The following is a 24,915-nucleotide window of genomic DNA, read 5'->3' on the forward strand; positions in this document are numbered from 1 at the left end:
CAAGCCAGTGGTGCGCGTCGTCAGCCCGGTCCGGCCCGTTCCTGCTCCCCGCACCAAGCCAGTGGTGCGCGTCGCCAGCCCGGTCCGGCCTGTTCCTGCTCCCCGCACCAAGCCAGTGGTGCGCGTCGTCAGTCCGGCACAGCCCATGCCTGCTCCACACCGGAGCCTGAGCAATCCGCTCCACCGGTGTCCAGTCCAGCTCCGGCCAGCGGGGCCAGACCAGACCAGGGGCGCTACGGGGGGGTAGCGAGAGAGTGGTGGTCACGCCCGGAGCCGGATCCGCCTCCGAGGCGGAATGCCCACCCGGCCCCTCCCCTGTTGGGTTTGGTTGGCGCGGTCGCAGTCCGCGCCTTTGGGGGGGGGTACTGTCACGCCCTGGCTCTGGGGACTCTTATATGTTGAGCCAGGGTGTGGAGTTTCTAAGTGTTATTTTCTATGTTGTGTTCTAGTTCGTGTTTTCTATGTTGGCCAGGGTGGTTCCCAATCAGAGGTAGCTGATTCTCGTTGTCTCTGATTGGGAACCATACTTAGGCAGCCTTTTGGCACTAGTTTATTGTGGGATATTGTTCCGTAAGATTTGTTGTATGACCTTTAGACTTCACGTATCGTTTTATCGTTTGTTGTTTTTGTTCGTGTTGTGTACACCAATAAAGATGTATGCCTATCACGCTGCGCCTTGGTCCGGTTCTTACGACGATCGTGACACTGTAACTAAAACTAGAAGAACTGACGTCTTTCCCCTTCGTCAAAGGTAATTAATCGTATTGCTTTTTAAACTGATTTAAAAACCTAATTTAATGGATTTTAAAAAGTGTTTTTACCCCGGGATAGCCCGCTAATATGACCCATAGTAGGGAAGAATATGTCTTGAGTGCAATTCGATTTGAATATATAATCCATTAAAAGGATTTGCAATTTTGAAATTAGCAGTCTTTTCGGTTAAAATTTCCCGGGAACCATGGCATGGTGTCATTTCCTGTTTTCGGTGCTAGGCTGCGTGTCCTGTCTCTGTCTTAAATATCCACATTTTTCCCGAAGTGTGCAAATATACACTTTATTGCATTGATTTAAACTCTCTGTAGCCACTGCTTACACCATTCATATAACAAGGAACCAATGTCCAAAGTGGGTACTTAGAAAGACTCATTTCATATGATATGCCTACATTTAAAATGCATATTAGGGGGTACTTTGGAGGCACTATGTCACGAATTCCGCCGAGACTGCTCCTCCTCCTTGTTCGGGCAGGCTTCGGCGTTCGTCGTCCCCGGAGTACTAGCTGCTACCGCTTGATGTTCTCAATGTTTGTTTGGTTTTGTCTTGTTGGTGCACCTGTTTCGTCTTATGTATTGATTATGTCACCTGTAAGTTTCCTTTGGTTTTGTTTGCAGTTGTGTGTTGTTGTCCGCCTGTCCGTTGGTGTATCTTTATTGTGCTCTAGTAGTTAGTGTTTTTACGCACTGTTTGCGTAATCGCTCGCCTCCTGTGTTTGAGGCCCGTTATTTTTGTTATTGTCTTTGTGACAATTAAAGTCGTTTCGACTAAGCTTCTGTGTCCTGTGCCTGACTCCAACACCGCATCCACATCAGCTTGTGACACACTATGGGTAGAGCAAGATGTGATTGGGCCTACAATGACCAAAAAAGGTTGAGAACCACTGGACTAAGCAAGTATTAGATGGTACATTATAACAATTCCAACAATAATCATCCATTAGCCAAGATGCCCAAAATATTCCTGTCCCATGCTTGTTGATGCCCAAAGATGTGTCATCACCTGTCTGGAGGCATTTCAGACTACTTAATGTCCATGCGAAGCACAACTTCCTACCCATAACTGTTTTTAGATTCCCTATAAGAAAATAATTTAGTGAAAGCAAAGTAACTCCACTAGTCATGCATTATGATACAGTAGATAATTATGTATCAGATAATTTACATGTCATTAATATTATATCTTCATTTAGAGTAAATCAAACTTTTATTTTATTTTATTTAACCTTTATTTAACTAGGCAAGTCAGTTAAGAACAAATTCTTATTTACAATGATGGCCTACACCAGCCAAACCCGGACGACGCTGGGCCAATTGTGCACCGCCCTATGGGACTCCCAATCACGGCCGGTTGTGATACAGCCTGGAATCAAACCAGGGGGTCTGTAGTGACGCCTCAAGCACTGAGATGCAGTGCCTTAGACCGTTGCGCCAGTTGTCATTGTCTTGTGTTTCTTTACAGATGCCATCTTTTTGAAGAAAAAGAGCCACGCTGGTTTACAGAGACCTGACTAGAGGCGTGATAGCACGTACACCCCTGCCATCAACTTGGATCGGTGAGAAAGTTGCTCTGTTCAGTTCTGTTGAACTTAATTTAACCAGGATAGTCCACTCAGTAACAATTGTCACTACTCTGTAGGGAGTACTGGGAGAACAGAGCCGGTTCCCTCTGCAGCAGAAGTTGTGCCCAGCTGCAGTGATGCACCTCCTTCACCAGCATAAAAAAAAAGGAAGGCAGCTGATGTTGAGGCCTGGAAGGCGTTGAGGGAGCTACTCCACATGCCTGCAGTGGAGCTGGAATGTCCCCAACCCAACGCCATCTGCATTGTGTGTATAGTTTTGGAGGAGGCTGAGCTATGGTGCTGTGGGGATTGTGGCTCAGATAAATATTTCTGTGCCACCTGTGCTGTGAGAACACACAGCACTCCTAACATTGTCCACCTTCTGGCAAAACATTTTTGCTTCCCAGTCAAAAATGTTGATCATGTATATACAGTTCAGTTTCTATTAATGATACAGTTCCCTGCAGCAGTAAGGTAAATGTGGCTAAATCTGGCGTGCCAAGCACAGAGTTGATTTGGAGTTTTCTAACAACTTGTGCAATGAAATATCCCCCTGATAGTGTAGTTTCAAATCTGCAGCTACTGTAGTCTGTTCTACAACAACTTTGTGTCTGTCTGTCTGTCTTAGTCAGGGCAGTTCATCCCATGTGTCCCGGTGGGCCTACGATGGGAGTGGAGGAGACAAGATGACCATGACTGTCACAGCCAGTACAACCGTCTTCTGACAGTTGTTGACGTTAGAGGTAGGCCTTATATCAAAATAGGAAACTAAGACATCTGGCTCTTTTACCATCTTGCAAACTGTATCAGAGCATCAAGTGTAGCAGCACCATGCTCAGAGACAGTTTCTCCCTCTAAGCCATAAGACTTGATGAAAACTGAACTGACTCTTTGCTGCTATGGCAACTACTGTACTGTACTTAATATACTGTAGTTATCTACTTATTTCATTGTATTGTGCACACTACGCTGTATTCCTGCGCAAATGACAACTTTGAATTTGATTTCATTTGATCTATTTTACCATAATTAATTATTTGCATTATTATTTTAAAGGAAAACGGTCATCAAATTATTGCAGCTGATGCCCTATTTGGGCTTCCCAGAAAAAGATAGTCTGGGACCAGCATTGAGGGTCCCAAACATTCTGGGTGGTTCTTTTGTGACCAAGACAAAGTTGACTGCTTTGTAGGAGGGGCATCAGACACACCAACTGAGGTATACTGGATTTTGAAGAATGGGATGTATCTCACAATTAGTTAGTTTCACTAGCCCTCGTCTGTGTGCCGTGTGTTTGTGTGTATTACCAACAGCTGGGCTAATGTTTAATTGAAATCAGGAGAAGTCCTTTATCCTTGGTGATGCGACTCTACCATTGGACTATTCTGTCAATATTTAAAAAAAAAGTTGAACAGATAGGATGAAACATGAACTGCTTAGTGAATGTGACTTTTTTTTTTGCGCTGCGATCCAAACCCAGAAACTGGACATAACTGGTGTGTTTGGGATGGCGTGCAGGCATGAGCATCCGCTGAAGTTCCTGAACCTGAAGAGAGGAGAGAAGTATGTCGATGGATGCATGTGGATGGATGGATAGATGGATGCTTCAGATGTGTAGCTGATGTATTTTTGTTATATATATATATATATATATATATATATATATATATGACTGATGTTGAACTGTCATTTCAGGCTTGTAAATGCTGTGTTCCTGCTGGGGGACCTGAAAGAAAAAGTTTCTTCACTATGACATTGCATGCCAGCTGAAGCCTCATTTACAGGTAAAATTGATAGATCAATCTATGTTAGCTATCATAATACATTAGTTAATGTATTTAATATTTAAACACCACCCTGTAGTAAGAGATTCATGAATCGCTTGATACGGTTTTATGAATGTCTTGAAACAATTTGCTCCATACCTGCTTTGTAATCATAAGTAATATTTAACACAAAAATGCACAAAATAACTGCTCCTTCACTAAATTATTTTGACATTTAGAAAAACAGTCCCGATCTGATGGTGGACACTACATTTGCAGTGCCGGCCTTTCATGGCTATGCTCATGATGCTGACTGTCAGGTAATGAATAATTGTTTTTCTTTATAATATATTCTGTTAAACACCAATTCTTTGTAGTACGCACAGTTGCCCTAACAATATTAAGAAACAGCTTGTTGTAATTTGTCCTAGTCCCTTAATCATCATCACTCATTGTAATGCTCATTATGGTTTCTGATTGTACTTTACATTTCAGGTCACTGATGGTACCAGGTATGTGACTGGTAGTGGGCTTGCTGACGGAGAACAGATGGAGAGGTTGTGGTCCTACCTTAGAACATTTGGGAAGATTTCAAAAGAGATGACACCATCTCATCGTGTTGACACCCTCACCGATGCCCTCCTCTACTATGCAGCCAGGGTCAAGTATTGAGACAACCCATTGTTCAGCATTGTGTTGATATCATTTTGCAAAAAAATACTCTGATGTATTTTAAACAATCTATGAAATGTATGTTCACCTTCATATGTTATAGCACCAGCAATTCAACTCTGTTGGCAGAAGGTCATGAAGGAGGAAACTGAGGCAAAGGAGGAGTTGATGGTGCTGCTAAACAGTATTCCAGGTTAGATTCCATGTGTTTTGCTCATAATTTTGTTAATATATAATGATCCTTTCCTGCTAATTCAATCAGATGAATTGGAAGCAGGGCTTCAGTAGCTGGAGTCAAGGCTTTCTCCTACAGAGCTCCTCTTTATAGAATGGTTTGCCGATGTGAGAGAATCAGACTCAGTCTCAACTTCAAGTCTAGACTGAAGACTTCTCTCTTCTGTCAGTCCTATGATTGAGTGTAGTCTGGCCCATGGGTGGGAAGGTGAACAGAAAGGTACTAGCTCCCACAACCCACCCCACCCATAAACCTTGACTTCCTTAAACCTGAAAGCCATCTGACCCTAGAGTCTTGAAATGTTTGCACCCTCTATAGCCATTATGGTCTTTACCTGACCCTGCTGGTCATCTACGAACATTTTAATGTTTTTTTGTGTGCTCTATCCTGTTGTGATTATCCATCAGTCTGACAAGCATGCACACCATGAACCGCTTGTATTGTGCTTCTGCCTCTGCATTGCTCTTTGGAGTTTTAGGTAGGGTATCTGTAAAACACTTTGTGACGCTGTTTTACAACTGCTGATGTAAAAAGGGTTTTATAAAATACATTTGATTGATTTGATGATGAAATCCTTGCTGTGGTTTCACTGACAATTTGATATTTTAGTAAAATTCCTAATAAGATATTTTTCACTAACTTGTGAGCATTGCACATGTAGAACTCCGCACAACTGCCAGTGTGGTTTATTTTGTTCTGCAATAGATTTAATTAGGCCCTTGATTATGTTGTAGGCAGCACACAGTCGGACGTGGAAGTTTGGACCCGTCAGATAAAGGAGACCCTCACAGACAAGAGGACGTTGTTCCTTACCTGACAGGAGAGATAAGTGGAAACTCTCGCTAAGCAACATCGAGTCACGTAAGTAGTTGCTACATATCTGACCTAAGGTTTTATCCCATCTCTAAACACCCCTTTCTGTCTGGCTTAGCCCTACCAGTCATGACTGCCACATTTCTATACCCTACTGTGTGCTGTGTCCTGGTCCCACAATCTCTTGCATCTGCATAGCTACTCCCTGTTACTTTATACTCTTATCACCACCTCCTGCTGTCACCTGCCCCTTTTCACTACATATCCCAGAAACATGAGTTCCCCCCTCCCCTGCTTAATCCATTCTACACGAAGTCTTCTGACCTGTGTGCCAACACTTCACGCTGCATAATCCACTCTACACTCAAATCTACACTCAAATGGGTTTTGCCTTCCTAACTGGTTAGTTTTCTGTTGAGATGCTTTCATACTGTTACGTTTTCGCTTATATATTTGTATAATATTTTCTAGTTCTGACATGATGTCCCGTCAATTACAGGAATGCTCAGCTGACTACTCAGCTTGAAAAGTAAATAGCTTTTTTAGGATGTCCCCATCTCCAGCTCCACTCCCATCTCCATCTCCAGCTCCACTTCCATCTCCTTCTCCAGCTCCACTCCCATCTCCTTCTTCATCTCCACTCCCATCTCCAGTTCCAGCTCCACTCCCATCTCCATCTCCAGCTCCACTCCCATCTCCAGCTCCACTCCCATCTCCAGCTCCAGCTCCACTCCCATCTCCTTCTTCATCTCCACTCCCATCTCCAGTTCCAGCTCCACTTCCATCTCCTTCTCCAGCTCCACTCCCATCTCCTTCTTCATCTCCACTCCCATCTCCAGTTCCAGCTCCACTCCCATCTCCAGCTCCACTCCCATCTCCAGCTCCACTCCCATCTCCAGCTCCACTCCCATCTCCAGGCCCAGCTCCACTCCCAGCTCCAGCTCCACCTCCAGCCCCAGCTTTAGACCCAGCACCACCCCCAGCTGTAAACAGATATTCTAAAATCAAATATTTGCTTCATCTTTTCATAATCAGCAGACACATTGACCCAGAAAAAAACTATAACAAGTGGTGGATGGCCATATATAGTAAAGCCCACAGTTGCCCTTTAGTGAGAGCAGTGGCCACAATGGGTATCTGTTCAAAGGGAATGTCCTGATTGCCTAAAGTAATGGGTCAAGTCACTGCATGTACTGTACATGTCATTGTTGTTCATCTCAATGACCAAGACATTACAATTATGCATTGAAACATTGTAGAGAGCATTCATTGAGAACTTGATGCCACGGCCTGCCTCCAAAATGGAAGATAGTTGGTCCATGCCATAGTGGGAGGGCTTTTTTAACTCTATCCCACCCGGCATGCCCTCTACTTCAATGACCACCTTCTTGGCAGCCACAGCCATATATGGAACTCTGCCCTGTCTACCTGCTTCATCTAAACAGAAACAGAAATAAGGCTTTAGTGAAGGAATATCAAGTGTACACATTATTCCAAGCTTCTACCAGTGATCCAGAAATCCAGAAATCTGCTGACTTGAATATCAACAATGCAAGGCACAGCTACCACATACGTTTATGTTAGCCCTTGTATCCAGAACTCTGCCTGTGAATTTTAGAGGTTACATTTTTTAAGCTTGCTTAAAAGCGGAGCCAGACCGTTATTTAATTATTGAATCACAGATATACAGTACATTTTAATAGTTATTTCAAATAAAAAGGTACAGTTGAAGTCGGAAGTTTACATACACTTAGGTTGGAGTCATTAAAACTTGTTTTTCAACCACTCCACACATTTCTTGTTAACAAACTATAGTTTTGGCAAGTCGGTTAGGACATATACTTTGTGCATGACACAAGTAATTTTTCCAACAGTTATTTCCAGACAGATTACTTCACTAATAATTCACTGTATCACAATTCCAGTGGGTCAGAAGTTTACATACACTAAGTTGACTGTGCCTTTAAACAGCTTGGAAAATTCCAGAAAATGATGTCATGTCTTTAGAAGCTTTTGATAGGCTAATTGACATAATTTGAGTCAATTGGAGGTGTACCTGTGGATGTATTTCAAGGCCTACCTTCAAACTCAGTGCCTCTTTGCTTGACATCAAATCAAAAGAAATCAGCCAAGATCTCAGAAAATAATTGTAGACCTCCACAAGTCTGGTTCATCCTTGGGAGCAATTTCCAAATGCCTGAAGGTACCACGTTCATCTGTACAAACAATAGTACACAAGTATAAACACCATGTGACCATGCAGCCGTCATACCGCTCAGGAAGGAGACGCGTTCTGTCTCCTAGAGATGAACGTACTTTGGTGCGAAAAGTGCAAATTAATCCCAGAACAACAGCAAAGGACCTTGTGAAGATGCTGGAGGAAACCGGTACAAAAGTATCTATATCCACAGTAAAACGAGTCCTATATCGACATAACCTGAAAGGCTGCTCAGCAAGGAAGAAGCCACTGCTCCAAAACCACCATAAAAAAGCCAGACTACAGTTTGCAACTGCACATGGGGACAAAGATCATACTTTTTGGAGGAATGTCCTCTTGTCTGATGAAACAAAAATAGAACTGTTTGGCCATAATGACCATCGTTATGTTTGGAGGAAAAAGGGGAAGGCTTGCAAGCCGAAGAACACCATCCCAACCGTGAAGCACGGGGGTGGCAGCATCATGCTGTGGGGGTGCTTTGCTGCAGGAGGGACTGGTACACTTCACAAAATAGATGGCATCATGAGGAAGGAAAATTATGTGGATATATTGAAGCAACATCTTAAGACATCAGTCAGGAAGTTAAAACTTGGTCGCAAATGGGTCTTCCAAATGGACAATGACCCCAAGCATACTTCCAAAATTGTGGCAAAATGGCTTAAGGACAACAAAGTCAAGGTATTGGAGTGGCCATCACAAAGCCCTGACCTCAATCCTATAGAAAATGTGTGGGCAGAACTGAAAAAGCATGTGCGAGCAAGGAGGCCTACAAACCTGACTCAGTTACACCAGCTCTGTCAGGAGGAATGGGCCAAAATTCACCCAACTTATTGTGGGAAGCTTGTGGAAGGCTACCCGACACATTTTACCCAAGTTAAGGCAATGCTACCAAATACTAATTGAGTGTATGTAAACTTCTGACCCACTGGGAATGTGATGAAAGAAATAAAAGCTGAAATAAATCCTAACTGACCTAAAACAGGGATTTTTACTAGGATTAAATGTCAGGGATTGTGGAAAAACTGAGTTTAAATGTATTTGGCTAAGGTCTATGTAAACTTCCGACTTCAACTGTATATGTGTATTTATGACAGTGTTGTTGATTGTGCGTGACTGTGCGTGTGTCCAGGTGCTGTGGTCGCTGTGCCAGGCCTGGGCCAACCCCCTCTGGAGCAGCAGCTCTGTGAGCAGGGCTCTGCTGCTGTGTTGGACGACTGAGTGATGCAGAGCTACAGGAGCTACTTTCAGCTAACACCCCCAGCACTACGGCACAGTACTGTCACACCATCAGAGCTGTTCACACTACTTTCTGACCTGTCCGCCTCCGGTATTCCTTTGAGAAATGAAGAACATTTTTCCTAGGAAACGACTATGAATGTTTTGTTATGGGAAGTGTCCATGTAGTCCCGCTTTGTTGAAGTAGTCTGTTTTCTTCCGTTTGGTGCCTAATAATCACAACCCTCATGTCCTTTCCCCTGTCAGAGCTGCTGCAGTTCATGCTGGGAGGAATGTAAAGCCACCTGGACAGCAACGTAGTGCATGTGAGGAGCATGGTGGCTGGGGACTGTCTCCGCTCCTGCATGAACATCAACTGAGCCCAGCTCAAATTGGAGGTACAGTACAGTATAGCACCTTACCCAAGGTTTAGGGTGCATCTCAATAGTCTGAAGTGGCTCACTGTCACTATATTCTGTTCTCTGCTCATACTGATCTGAATGAACTGGACGGGGGAAAACAAATAATGCTTTCACCTATCTGTTGTTGAGATCAGTGACAATGAAAGAAAGGAGATAGAGGAAGCTGAAGACTATTGAGGTGCACCCCTACAGTAGGCTATGCCTTGTTATGAGTCCTGTGTTAGGACACAGGGAAGGATGTGTGTTCAGTGTTTCTTTCCCTTAGGATGAGGAGACCAAGGAGCTGCTCTCACTGATGACTCCACCGTCTGGTGAAGAAAAGAAGCAGCTTGATGAAAGATTGGATCTTCCTCAAGAGGTCAAAGGGCAGACTGTACCCTCTCAGGCAGTACCATCCCAGGCTGCTTCAGTGGCCCAGAAATTAGGAGCTGACCCAAACTCAGTGCTGGATAGGTAAGAGATAGCATTATCATAATCAAACCCATAACAAGTTTCATATTTAATTCATATCATTAGAACTTAATTAATCTTCCCATGGCAGTTAAGAAGGCATGGTATAGAGCTCGCCAGCTTGTAGTCCTAAAATCAATAAATGAGTTACCTCTGGTTCGTTCAGGCATTCCTATGGGGGAAAGAATACGGTTTTGGGATAAACTCTGAAAATAAGGTCTGAGGTTAACACAGGCTTAGGAGATCTTATACGTTTTGTTCTATGAGATAACATCAGTCAGTTGATTACATAAATGCTTCAAAATTCACAAAAAGTTACGTTAGCTGATGAAGATTATCACATAGAACAAAACTTATAAGATCTCCTAAGCCTGTGTTTACAACAGACCTTATTTTCAGCGTTTATCCAAAAAACCTCCAAAAAACGGCATTAATTTCCCCGTAGGCTTTGTCCAACGAACCAAGGTGGAGTTAGTGCCTTCAAAAAGACGCCATTTCTATTTCTCTCTATAGTAGCGTTGTATTAACTAGGCTCTATGCCCCTGTCCTGTGTGTGTATGAACCAGTGATGATTCGCTCACCCCCTACTGACCAGGAGATGAGCCAAGCCGCCACGCCACGCTACCTACGAGACTATTTGGCGGGTAAGATGCAGTATATAGGTCTCTCCATGGGTGGGCGATGGACATTTTAAGCTTATCAACGCTCTTTTTATTTTACTGACTTGTTGAATGATTGATCCATTCATCCTTCCATCCCTCCATCTTTCCCAAGCCTTCCTCTTCTCTGAGGACCCAATGAGGGTGGAGCTCAGTCAGAGAGCTGTTGAGGGACTGGTTAGGAAGAACACTTCTACAGCCAGTGAAGTGAGAGGTCAAAATCAAATCCAACTTTATTTGTCACATGCGCCGAATACAACTGGTGTAGACCTTACCATGAAATGGTTACTTACAAGCCCTTAACCAACAATGCAGTTCAAGAAAGAGTTAACAAAATATTTACTAAATAAACAAAGTAAAAAATGATATAAAATAACAATAATGAGGCTAAATACAGGGGGTACCGGTACCGAGTCAATGTACGGGGGATACAGGTTAGTCGAGGTAATTTGTACATGTAGATAGGGGTAAAGTGACTATACATAGATAATAGACAGCGGGTAGTAGCAGTGTAAAAACAAATGGAGTGAAGCTTGGCTCCAGTGATGTACTGGGCCGTACGCACTACCCTCTGTAGTGCCTTACGGTCAAATGCCGGGCAGTTGCCATTCCAGGCGGTGATGCAACCGATCAGGATGCTCTCAATGGTGCAGCTGTAGAACCTTTTGAGGATCTGGGGACCCCTGCCAAATCTTTTCAGTCTCCTGAGGGGGAAAAGGTGTTGTCGTGCCCTCTTCACGACTGTCTTGGTGTGTTCGGACCATGATAGTTCGTTGGTGTGGACACCAAGGTTCTTGAGACTCTCGACCCGCTCCACTACAGCCCCGTCAATGTTAATGGGGGCCTGTTCAGCCCGCCTTTTCCTGTAGCCCACGATCAGCTCCTTTGTCTTACTCACGCTGAGGGAGAGGTTGTTGTCCTGGCCCCACACTGCCAGGTCTCTGACCTCCTCCCTATAGGCTGTCTCATCGTTGTCAGTGATCAGGCCTACCACTGTTGTGTCGTCAGCAAACTTAACGATGGTGTTGGAGTCGTGCTTGGCCACGCAGTCGTGGGTGAACAGGGAGTACAGGAGGGGACTAAGCATGCATCCCTGAGGGGCCCCCGTGTCGACGATCAGTGTGGCAGATGTGTTGTTGCCTACCCTTAACACCTGGGGCGGCCCGTCAGGAAGTCCACTATTTAAATCCTTTGACGTATTGTTGATTTCAACATTTTTAATTTTCAACATAAATGCACTGGATGTGTTGAAAAGTGATACTAAACTTACACTGAGTGTACAAAACATTAAGTACACCTTAATATCGAGTTGCAACCCCCCTTTTTCCCTCAGAACAGCCTCAATTTGTCGGGACATGGACTCTACAAGGTGTCGAAAGCGTTCCACAGGGCTGCATGTTGACTCCAATGCTTCCTACAGTTGTGTCAAGTTGGCTGGATGTCCTTTGGGTGGTGCATTATTTTTGATACACACAGGAAACTGTTGTGCGTGAAAAACCCAGCAGCGTTGCAGTTCTTGATACACTCAAACCGATGTGCCTGGCACCTATTACCATACTCGATTCAAAGGCACTTAAATCTTTTGTCTTGCCTATTTACCCTCTGAATGGCACATATACACAATCCATGTCTACATTTTGCAAGAGTTGGTTGATTGGTCGGTTCATTGGTTTTCATTGGTTGATGCCATTGATTAAAATAGTAAGAATAGGATGCAATGTCCAACCCAAAATATAAGCTTGTTTTACTCCATTGCTTTGTAAACAATATCATTGTTGAAATACATTCTCAGTTGGTTGCATAAATAATGATGATTACTAAATGTTACATGAAATCTAAATATGAATGATCAAAAACTGAATGGAAACCCTTTTGTTCATATGTATTGGCAATAATTCACTTAATGGTGAGGCATGGAATAATTCACATTTTTTGTGATGTTTGAAGTGTGAGTAGGTGATTTGAGTCATGCTTTCCCAGTAGTGGAATAAAGACAATTAGCACTTGAATGTAGTAAATAAATACTGTGTGTAAATACTGGAGTGATGTATGATTGTTCCTAGACAAATGTTTGATACTGTGTCCATGTGTATGCAAGTCCATTGAAATTACGCTGTTTTCAAGTCGTTGAAACAACAATCTGAAAAATATGTAATTTTCAACCAAAACCTAACGTAGATTGGACGTCAGGCATAGTCATCTTCAACGTCTTTTCAACAACATTTTGCTAGGTGGGTAGTAGGTGTGTGTGGCTTCTGGAGCGGGTGTTTCAATGCAGGCGAGAGCGGTCCATATTCAGTGAAGTGGTGGGAAGCGGAGGGCTGGCTTTGCTAGTTAGCCAGATTACATTTCTTCACGACACTCAGAGGAAACCCTAGAATTTCCTGGTATCTAGAGTCGCTACCTGTTATCGTCACTCGATCATCAACTCTTCTTAGAAATGTATACAATTCATACACTATATATTTATTTTTTTACATTTTTTAGTCATTTAGCAGACGCTCTTATCCAGAGCGACTTACAGTTGCATACATTATTTTTATTTTTTTATACTGTCCCCCCATGGGAATCGAACCCACAACCCTGGCGTTGCAAACGCCATGCTCTACCAACTGAGCTACATCCCTGCCGGCCATTCCCTCCCCTACCCTGGACGACGCTGGGCCAATTGTGCGCCGCCCCATGGGTCTCCCGGTCTCGGCCGGCTACGACAGAGCCTGGATTCGAACCAGGATCTCTAGTGGCACAGCTAGCTATACACAACAGATGTTGACACTGAACTGAAATATAAGCGCAACATACAAAGTGTTGGTCCCATGTTTCATGAACTGAAATAAAAGATCCCAGCAATTTTCCATACGCACAAAAAGCTTATTTCTCTCACATTTTCTGCACTAATGTGTTTACATCCCTGTTAGTGAGCATTTCTCCTTTGCCAAAATCATCCATCAACCTATCAAGAAGCTGATTAAACAGCATGATCATTACACAGGTGCACCTTGTGCTAGGGACAATAAAAGGCCACTCTAAAATGTGCAGTTTTGTCACACGACACAATGCCACAAATGTCTCAAGTTTTGAGGGAGCGTGCAATTGGCATGCTGACTGCAGGAATGTCCACCAGAGCTGTTGCCAGAGAATGTAATGTTTATTTCTGTAAACCACCTCCAATGTCGTTTTAAAGAATTTGGCAGTATGTCCAACCGGCCTCACAACCGCAGACCACGTGTATGGCGTCGTGTGGGCGAGCGATTTGCTGATGTCACCGTTGTGAACAGAGTGCCCCATGGTGGCGGTGGGGTTATGGTATGGGCAGGCATAAGCTCGGACAACGAACACAATTGCATTTATCGATGGCAATTTGAATGCACAGAGATACGGTGACAAGATCCTGAGAACCATTGTCGTGCCATCCATCCGCTGCCATCACCTCATGTTTCAGCATGATAATGCACGGCTCCATGTCACAAGGATCTGTACACAATTCCTGGAAGCTGAAAATGTCCCAGTTCTTCCATGGCCTACATACTCACCAGACATGCCACCCATTGAGCAAGTTTGGGATGCTCTGGATTGACGTGTACGACAGCGTGTTCCAGTTCCCGCCAATATCCAGCAACTTTGCACAGCCATTGAAGAGGAGTGAAGCATTCCACAGGCCACAATCAACAGCCTGATCAACTCTATGTGAAGGACATATGTCACGCTGCATGAGGCAAATGGTGGTCACCCCAGATACTGACTCCACGCCCCTATCTTTTTAAAAAGTTATCTGTGACCAACAGATACATATCGGTATTCCCAGTCATGTGAAATCCATAGATTAGGGCCTAATGAATTTATTTCAATTGACTGATTTCCTTTTATGAACTGTAACAGTAAAATCTTTGAAATTGTTGCATGTTGCGTTTATATTTTTGTTCAGTATACATTACAAAAAACGTCCACAGCTATCCACTTTTAACCAGAAATACCATTTTAAAAACTCCCGCCCCCGGCTATTTTCATTTGTTCCTTTCCCTTCCCCTACTATCCCTCTGATTGGCTAAGGCAGCAACAGGGATTAATTATGCGTTACAGATACAGTTCTTAGAACTTGAAAACAGTTCATTTGTATCTTTCTGTTGAGTTTCAATGGAATTATTTATATCGAACTGGCATCTCAATACCTGAGCCCTGAGCAACTTGCATTGATTATGTTTAATATGATTTATTTTTCTTAGACACAGTTCGATATTTACCTGGATAAGTACCTTGTTGAAGGACTGAGAACTGGGGAGAGAGAAAGAGAGAGAGAGAAGGAGAGAGACCCTTCTAAGAATTGGGCCTAGCATCTCTGTTTACATTCGAACCTTTCAGTTCCTTGACAGGGTTGATGAGGAATACTTATAGAGTGTCTTTGACGTCTTCTGGAGGTGACATGTTATTAACCTTTGTCAATGCAATTGTTAGAGAAACACAACTTAACTATGCATGTTGAAGACATACAGTGCCTTCAGAAAGTATTCATACCCCTTGACTTATTCCACATTATGTTGTGTTACAGCCGGAATTCAAAATTGATTAAATATATTTTTATTCTCACCCACCTACAATACCCCATAATGACAAAGTGAAAACATGTTTTTTGAAATTCTTGCCAATAAATGTTAAAATCACCTTTGGCAACGATTACAGCTGTGAGTAGGTAACAACACATCTGCCACACTGATCCTCAACACGGGGGCCCCTCAGGGGTGCGTGCTCAGTCCCCTCCTGTACTCTCTGTTCACCCATGACTGCATGGCCAGGCACGACTCCAACACCATCATTAAGTTTGCCGACGACACAACAGTGGTAGGCCTGATCACCGACAACGATGAGACAGCCTATAGGGAGGAGGTCAGAGACCTGGCCGTGTGGTGCCAGGACAACAACCTCTCCCTCAACGTGACCAAGACAAAGGAGATGATTGTGGAGTACAGGAAAAAAAAGAGGACTGAGCACGCCCCCATTCTCATCGACGGGGCTGTAGTGGAACAGGTTGAGAGCTTCAAGTTCCTTGGTGTCCACATCACCAATGAACTATCATGGTCCAAACACACCAAGACAGTCGTGAAGAGGGCACGACAAAGCCTATTCCCCCTCAGGAGACTGGAAAAGATTTGGCATGGGTCCTCAGATCCTCAAAAAAATTATACAGCTGCACCATCGAGAGCATCCTGACTGGTTGCATCACCGCCTGGTATGGCAACTGCTTGGCCTCCGACCGCAAGGCACTACAGAGGGTAGTGCGTACGGCCCAGTACATAACTGGGGCCAAGCTTCCTGCCATCCAGGACCTCTATACCAGGCGGTGTCAGAGGAAGGCCCTCAAAATTGTCAAAGACTCCAGCCACCCTAGTCATAGACTGTTCTCTCTGCTACCGCACGGCAAGCGGTACCGGAGTGCCAAGTCTAGGTCCAAAAGACTTCTAGGCTTCTACCCCCAAGCCATAAGACTCCTGAACAGCTAATCATGGCTACCCAGACTATTTGCACTGCCCCCCCACCCCATCCTTTTTACACTGCTGCTACTCTGTTAATTATTTATGCATAGTCACTTTAACTCTACCCACATGTACATATTACCTCAACTACCTCAACTAGCCGGTGCCCCCGCACATTGACTCTGCAACGGTACCCCCCTGTATATATAGCCTCCCTACTGTTATTTTATTTTACTTCTGCTCTTTTTTTTCTCAACACTTTTTTTGTTGTTTTATTTTTACTTTTTTTGTTAAAAATAAATGCACTGTTGGTTAAGGGCTGTAAGTAAGCATTTCACTGTAATGTCTGCACCTGTTGTATTCGGCGCATGTGACCAATACAATTTGATTTGATTTGATTTGAGTATTTCTGGGTAAGTCTCTAAGAGCTTTGCACACCTGGATTGTACTATATTTGCCCGTTATTCTTCTTAAAATTCTTCAAGTTCTGACAAGTTGGTTGTTGATCATTTCTACACAGCCATTTTCATGTCTTGCCATCGATTTTCAAACTGATTTAAGTCAAAACTGTAACTAGACCATTCAGGAACATTCAATGTCGTCTTGGTAAGCAACTCCAGTGTAGATTTGGCCTTGTGTTTTAGGTTATTGTCCTGCTGAAAGGTGAATTTGTTTCCCAGTGTCTGTTGGAAAGCAGACTGAACCAGGTTTTAGTCTAGGATGTTGCATGTGCTTAGCTCTATTCCATTTATTTTTATCCAAACAAAAACTCCCTAGTCCTTGCTGATGACAAGCATACCTATAAGATGATGTAGCCACCACCATGCTTGAAAATATGAAGAGTGGTACTGAGTGATGTGTTGTGTTGGATTTGCCCAAAACATTACGCTTGTATTCAGGGCATGAAGTTAATTTCTTTGCCACATTTTTTATCAGTTTTACTTAAGTGCCTTATTGCAAATAGGATGCATGTTTTGGAATATTATTATTCTGTACAGGCTTCCTTCTTTTCACTCTGTAATTTAGGTTAGTATTGTGGAGTAACTACGATGTTGATCCAACCTACACTACCATTCAAAAGTTTGGGGTCACTTAGATTTTCTTTCAAAAACAAGGACATTTCTATTTTTTTGTCCATTAAAATAACATTAAATTGATCAGAAATACAGTGTAGACATTGTTAATGTTGTAAATGGCTATTGTAGCTGGAAACGGCTGATTTTTTATGGAATATCTACATAGCCGTAGAGAGGCCCATTATCAGCAACCATCAGTCCTGTGTTCCAATGGCACGTTGTGTTTGCTAATCCAAGTTTATCATTTTAAAAGGCTAATTGATCATTAGAAAACCTTTTTGCAATTATGTTAGCACAGCTGAAAACTGTTGTGCTGATTAAAGAAGCAATAAAACTGGCCTTCTTGAGACTAGTTGAGTATCTGGAGCATCAGCAATTGTGGGTTCGATTACAGGCTCAAAATGGCCAGAAACAAATAACTTTCTTCTGAAACTCGTCAGTCTATTCTTGTTCTGAGAAATGAAGGCTATTCCATGCGAGAAATTGCCAAGAAACTGAAGATCTCATACAACGCGGTGTACTACTCCCTTCACAGAACAGCGCAAACTGGCTCTAACCAGAATAGAAAGAGGAGTGGTAGGCCCCGGTGCACAACTGAGCAAGAGGACAAATACATTAGAATGTCTAGTTTGAGAAACAGGTGTCTCACAGGTCCTCAACTGGCAGCTTCATTAAATAGTACCCGCAAAACACCAGTCTCAACGTCAACAGTGAAGAAGCGACTCCGGGATGCTGACCTTCTAGGCAGAGTTGCAAAGAAAAAGCCGTATCTCAGACTGGCCAATAAAAATAAAAGATTAAGATGGGCAGTCTGAGATACGGCTTTTTCTTTGCAACTCTGCCTAGAAGGTCAGCATCCCGGAGTCGCCTCTTCACTGCTGACCTTGAGACTGGTGTCTTGAGTCAATAAGTATTCAATCCCTTTGTTATGGCAAGCCTAAATAAGTTCAGGAGTAAAAATGTGCTTAACAAGTCACATAATGAGTTGCATGGACTCACTCTGTGTGCAATAAAAGTGTTTAACATGATTTTGAATGACTACCCCACACATACAATTATCTGTAAGGTCCCTCAGTTGACCAGGGAATTTCAACCACAGATTCAACCACAAACACCAGGGAGGTTTTCCAATGCCTTGCTAAGAAGGGCATCTATTGGTAGATGTGTAAAAATAAAAAAAGCAGACATTGAATATCACTTTGAGAATGGTGAAGTTATCAATTACACTTTGGATGGTGTATCAATACACCCAGTCACTACAAAGATATAGGCGTCCTTCATAACTCAGTTGCCGGAGAGGAAGGAAACCGCTTACGGATTTCACCATGAGGCCAAAGGTGACTATAAAACAGTTATAGAGTTGAATGTGTGATAGGAGAAAACAGGATGAATCAAGAACATTGTAGTTATTCCACAATACTAACCTAATTGACAGAATGAAAAGAAAGCCTGTACAGAATAAAAATATTCCAAAACACGCATCCTGTTTGCAACAAGGCACTAAAGTAATACTACAAGAAATGTGGCAAGCAATTAACTTTTTGTTGTGAATACAAAGTGTAATGTTTAGAACAAATCCAATACAACACATTACGGAGTACCACTCTCCATATTTTCAAGCATAGTGGTGGTTGCATCATATTATGGGTATGCTTGTAATTGTGAAGGACTGGGGAGTTTTTCAGGATAAAAAATAAATGGAATAGAGCTAAGCACAGGCAGAATCCTAGAGGAAAACCTGGTTCAGTCTGCTTTCCACCAGACACTGGGAGATGAATTCACCTTTCAGCAGGACAATAACCTAAAACATAAGGCCAAATCTACACTGGAGTTGCTTACCAAGAAGACAGTGAATGTTACTGAGTGGCTGAGTTACAGTTTTGACTTAAATCTACTTGAAAATCTATGACAAGACTTGCAAATAGTCTAGCAATGATTAACAACCAATTTTACTTTTGAAAAGAATAAATGGCAAATGTTGCACAATCCAGGTGTGGAAAGCTCTTAGAGGCTTACCCAGAAAGACTCACAGCTGTAATCACTGCCAAAGGTGCTTATACAAAGTATTGACTCAGGAGAGTGAATACTTATGTAAATGAAATATTTCTGTATTTTCATTCTCAATACATTTGAAGAAAAATCCTAAAACATGTTTTCACTTTGTCATTGTAGGGTATTGTGTGTAGATGGGTGAGATAATTTAAAATAGGTCAAGGGGTATGAATACTTTCCGAAGGCACTGTATCTGGAACTGCATATCCCAAGCATACATCATTTACTGGGAAGCAAATCCACTCACTAACTGGTCCAAAATTAATCATAACTGGATTTGACATTCCCTTTTGATCAATAAGTTAGAAGTAAATTAAAACGAATGCAGTTGTTAGATCTTTTCTCATGTAATCAACACATTGCCTACATAATTCTATCTTGAGAATAATTAGGTACAGCAGTTAGCTATCTTTATCTAATGGATTTGTCTGGCTGTATTTGTTGTGCTGGTGGTACCATGGGGATTGGAGCTGTTTTCACCCTAACAGGGAAGAGTCTTGATGTACTGTAGCTACATTCATGAAGTAAAGGCACAGTAAAGTAGCAACGTTGGTACAACCACTGCATCACAGCTTTTCCAGACCACATCATTTCACATAGACATTACTTTGCCATAGTGACAATTTCAGATCATAGAAATTGATATCTAAAATAACATGAATAAAAAAAGCACATAAATAAGGTTTGCAGATCCTAGAAATTATAACAAAGTTGTGCTTATTCAAATTAGATTCAAATATGATATGTAAATTAGCATAAATTAAATAGAAGGTATTAAAATGGTAATAGCACAACCTAGTTCCAGAATGTTTTATATGGAAACAAGGGAAACATCTTAGTTGTACTAGAAGCAACAAAAGTAATAATGTACTAATGATAGTTGTGGCATTTTTCTAAAACTCTAAATAATATTGTGTCTGTGATCTGAACCCCATCCAGAGAAGCAGAGTGAGAAAAGCTAACTCAACAACCTCCGAAAAGTCACTCGCTAAGGCTTAATCTTGTTCCCCCTGTAATCTGCTACATGCCCCATAAATGTTTCACAGCGATTTCATCTTGAAGAATAATGCCACTTGTGTTCAGGTTAGAAGCAGAGACTGAGATTGGAACAATCCTTGTTCTGTGGCCCTATCCCTCCTCCAGCCGTAACATGCCAGTGGAGCAAGTTACTGAAGCTACTTAACGACTCAAAGAGGCTTAATGAACTCATCAAAAATATAACTTAATTGAGGAGGAGAACTGATATTTTAGAGAAATACAAAGAGAGGACTGTCCTAAAACCATAATCCAAGGTGTTATTTCCTCTTGTTGGGTGTATTTTGGGGATATATGTTTCAATATCTTCAAAACTAGGGCAAAAGTACTTAAACTACGGCATGGTGTAGAATTATTGAAGATGCATATTATTAATTCATTCCTATACCTACATTTTAGGCAGAAATATACTGTGATCATAAATGGTTCATACTCAATTTTATCTAAGAACATATTAATCAATTTCCTCCCTCATGTGAGAACCAATCTACAGCCAAAGTAACTATTTCTCTACATGTTACAGTAAGTGTTGCTCAATCCAAAACCATGCATCATCTGGCATATGACAAGAACATTATTTATATTGCTCTCCTCTATCAATAAATGTGTTATTCCTCAAAGACATAAATAAAGACTCAGAAAACCGTCCTATGGTTCAAGTTTGATAAACGAAATAGACACATTAACACAATCTGTCATATCCTTAAATAGTCAATGCTAGTGAAATTGCCAACAGAGTCTGGGAGACCAGTGTTTTGCACTGAGACTAGAGCATCATGATGCCTCCTTCTTTAGGAAGTGTTCAAACATGGCACCTTCTCGATCTCCATTCTCACTCTCTCCTCCTCATCACCTGAACTGTCTGAGGCCTGTCTGTCAATCTGGAGAGGAGAGGAGTGGTGGGAGGAGGAGGATATGAAAGACAGCATTCCATTTCTATTTCTATTTCAGTGGGGGGTTGGAGATATAGCACCCCAGTGGCGCTGCCAGCAAAAATAGAAGAAGAAGAAGAAGAAGAAGAAGATGGACGCAATGTGGTGTGTTCTGTACAGTTATCATCCCCACCCTGAAAGGTAACCTTCTCTCTGAAAGGCAACCTTCTCTCTGAAAGGCAATCTTCTCTCTGAAAGGCAACCTTCTCTCTGAAAGGCAAACTTCTCCCTGAAAGGCAACCTTCTCTCTGAAAGGCAACCTTCTCCCTGAAAGACAACCTTCTCTCTGAAAGGCAACTTTCTCCCTGAAAGGCAACCTTCTCTCTGAAAGGCAACCTTCTCTCTGAAAGGCAACCTTCTCCCTGAAAGACAACCTTCTCTCTGAAAGGCAACTTTCTCCCTGAAAGGCAACCTTCTCTCTGAAAGGCAACCTTCTCTCTGAAAGGCAACTTTCTCTCTGAAAGGCAACCTTCTCCCTGAAAGGCAACCTTCTCTCTGAAAGGCAACTTTCTCCCTGAAAGGCAACCTTCTCTCTGAAAGGCAACCTTCTCTCTGAAAGGCAACTTTTTCTCTGAAAGGCAACCTTCTCCTTGAAAGGCAAACTTCTCTCTGAAAGGCAACCTTCTCTCTTTTTTATGATCTCAAAGAGCAGATTGACTCCCTCGTGAATGAAACCTCAACCCCGAGCAGATGTCAGAGGAGAGGGAGATGCCAGCCAGAGATGGGCCAGGCAGGCCAGAGCCACTGTGAGCCGCTGAGCCATAGAGCACAGCAGAGCAGACCGGGAGGTGTGAGGCTTTGTGTCAGGTCCACAGCTAAAGGACCAGGCACAGCGGGGATTTTAGCACATCCATTGGGATGTCTTTAGTCCTCAGGAAAATGGCTGGAAGGAGTTGGAGTGGTGGAGGGGGGTGGGTCATTTTAGAATTCCTCACTACCGCTATATACCAGTTCTATTTTCCCCATGTTTACAGATGTATCCCGGGATGCTGGAGAGCAGTTCAACCGTCATGTCAAAACTATGTACCGTTTTCAGACAGAATCAGGTGTAGTGGCTGACTGAGAGACAGGCTGAGAGATACTGGGAGGTTAAGAAAACTATGAGTTTTCCAAACATGACTGTATGGGAGGGAAGGAGTGAGGAAGGGAGAAGCAAAGAGGGCCGATGCTTAATGGTTATAGCCTTGTGAATAAACAACCCTGGGTACGAATCCCTGTAGAGCAGCTGGCTCGTGCTTCTCCAAACATTCCTCCTCTGCCAAAACTTACACCATCTCAGATATCCTTAAGAAAATAAATCCTAAAAGCATTTATTAAAATAGCCACAATTTTAATCCCTAATGACGCTCTTTATTTAAGTATGTGTTACTATCACAACCTCCTTGAAGGCTCCAGCCCACTCAAGCTGCTAGGTTTCCTGCAGGGCCGGAATAAAACAGACAGCTGTTAGAAGATACCTGCACAAGTTGTGATTGAAAATAGTCTACATTTTTGTTTGATTTACTGCAACATGATCAAAGTATCAATACATGTTGAGGAGGAATTGAAATACCAACCATTTTAGAAGGGTCAGATGAGTTCATTTAAACACATTTTATAATAACAGACCGAAGAAATTGAATAACGCTTCACTTCAGTCCCTGGTTATCTGTAATCCAAGTGACAGACTCTTTGTTTACAATATTTCACATCCAGTGTATATTTGTAATGGTGTGAGAGCACTAAACTATATTAATGAAGCTGTGTGTGTGTGTGTGTGTGTGTGTGTGTGTGTTTGAACAGTAACGTACCACCCGAGGTGATCTTTCCCAGACAATACCTATCCATATCAATGTGTTGGGAGCACAGATGGTTTAGGATCTACTTCTCTGCCAAGCAGATGGACCTACGATGTACATCAATGGTCACAATTATCAGTGCGCCACACACACAAATACCGATTGAAAAGGAATATAGGAAATCTGAGAATCACAATCATTACTGATACTGGCCACAGTCCAAGCTGGGTGACCTCAATCATTCCAATGTGTTTACATGTTAAGAGTAATTGAGAAGGACGCGTCAATATTTGAGTGCCATTTGATTTTCTCTCTTAAAGCTAGAATCCACAGTTGCTACTTTCATTTTAGACTTATACATTTTTTGATGTGTATACCCATTTATTCTTAAAGAATATAACTCATAAATGCCTAATGAGCTTAGTTCAACTGTCGTACCCCATCAGAACTCAAAATATAAGCTTGTTTTACTACAATGTTAGTAAACAATGTAAATGTAAACAACCATTGTATAGCCTCAAAACATGGTTAGAACTATAATTCTCTGTCTATGAATTTGAGAGTGGTTACATTTCTGCAGGCCCATCCCTCAGCTTAATTACCAAAACAGAGGCAGGGTGCCCACTTTGCTATTGTTTCAACTGCGGATTCTAGCTTGAACTTTTCTGATCTAGCATCATAGACATTAGCACTAGTTACACTCCTATTCAAGAACATGTGGTTCATTTTTTTTTTTATGTCTGTTTAAGTCAAACTCCATTTTAGGTATTGAAATAGAAAATGAAGGCAGGCATGGCTGCTGGTAGTCTGTCTGTTTTCAGTGTTGAGCTTTCAGGGCCGTTCATTCTCTCAGTGAGAATCTAATCCACTCCCATCCGTCAGTGCTACCTACCTCCACACTAATCCACTTCCCAGGGGACAGATCTGGAGCAATAGAGAGAATGAGATTTAGACACAGTTTATGTTGAGAAGTAGTTAGTACACCAGCACCACCACCCACACCAGCACCACCACCCACACCAGCACCACCACCAACAACAGTCAAACAATAGCTCCTTTAATTGCTCCAAAATCCTGAATTAGTTTTCTTAAGGCACAGGATATACCAAAATGTATCTATGTTTATTTTATGTTTGGGCCTTCAAGTGTAAACAGCACCCAAAGTCATGTAAACATCGTAGTGTTTTAACAGAGAGTGGCCGGGCTAGGGGATAATTGGAATCTGCTGATGGACAAGCTCCAAACGGGAGAAACCTGAGAGAATTCAGGAGGCTTTGCTATCCTCTCTCTTTCAGACACTCGTGTTGCTCTAATTGTTGGGGGCTAGATCTCTGGGACTGGGCTCAGCTGCTGCTCACAATGATACATAATCCTAATAAATTGTAGATTGTTTCCTGTGGTCACTTTGAGAAGCCATACTGTGCATTCGGGAAGTATTCAGACCCCTTCCCTTTTCCACATTTTGTTACGTTACAGCCTTATTCTAAAATGGATTTTTTTTCATCCTCATCAATCTACACACAATATCCCATAATGACAAAGCGAAAACAGGTTTTTAGAAATTTTAGCAAATTTATAAAAAAGTTGTTTTTATTTTATCCTTATTTACATAAGTATTCATCCCTTTGCTATGAGACTCGAAATTGAGCTCAGGTGCATCCTGTTTCCATTGATCATCCTTGAGATGTTTCTACAACTTGATTGGAGTCCACCTGAAGTATATTTAATTGATTGGACATGATTTGGAAATGTAAGGTCCCACAGTTGACAGTGCATGTCAGAGCAAAAA

This window comes from Coregonus clupeaformis, chromosome 29 (assembly GCF_020615455.1).
Source record: "Coregonus clupeaformis isolate EN_2021a chromosome 29, ASM2061545v1, whole genome shotgun sequence".
Taxonomy (NCBI): domain Eukaryota; kingdom Metazoa; phylum Chordata; class Actinopteri; order Salmoniformes; family Salmonidae; genus Coregonus; species Coregonus clupeaformis.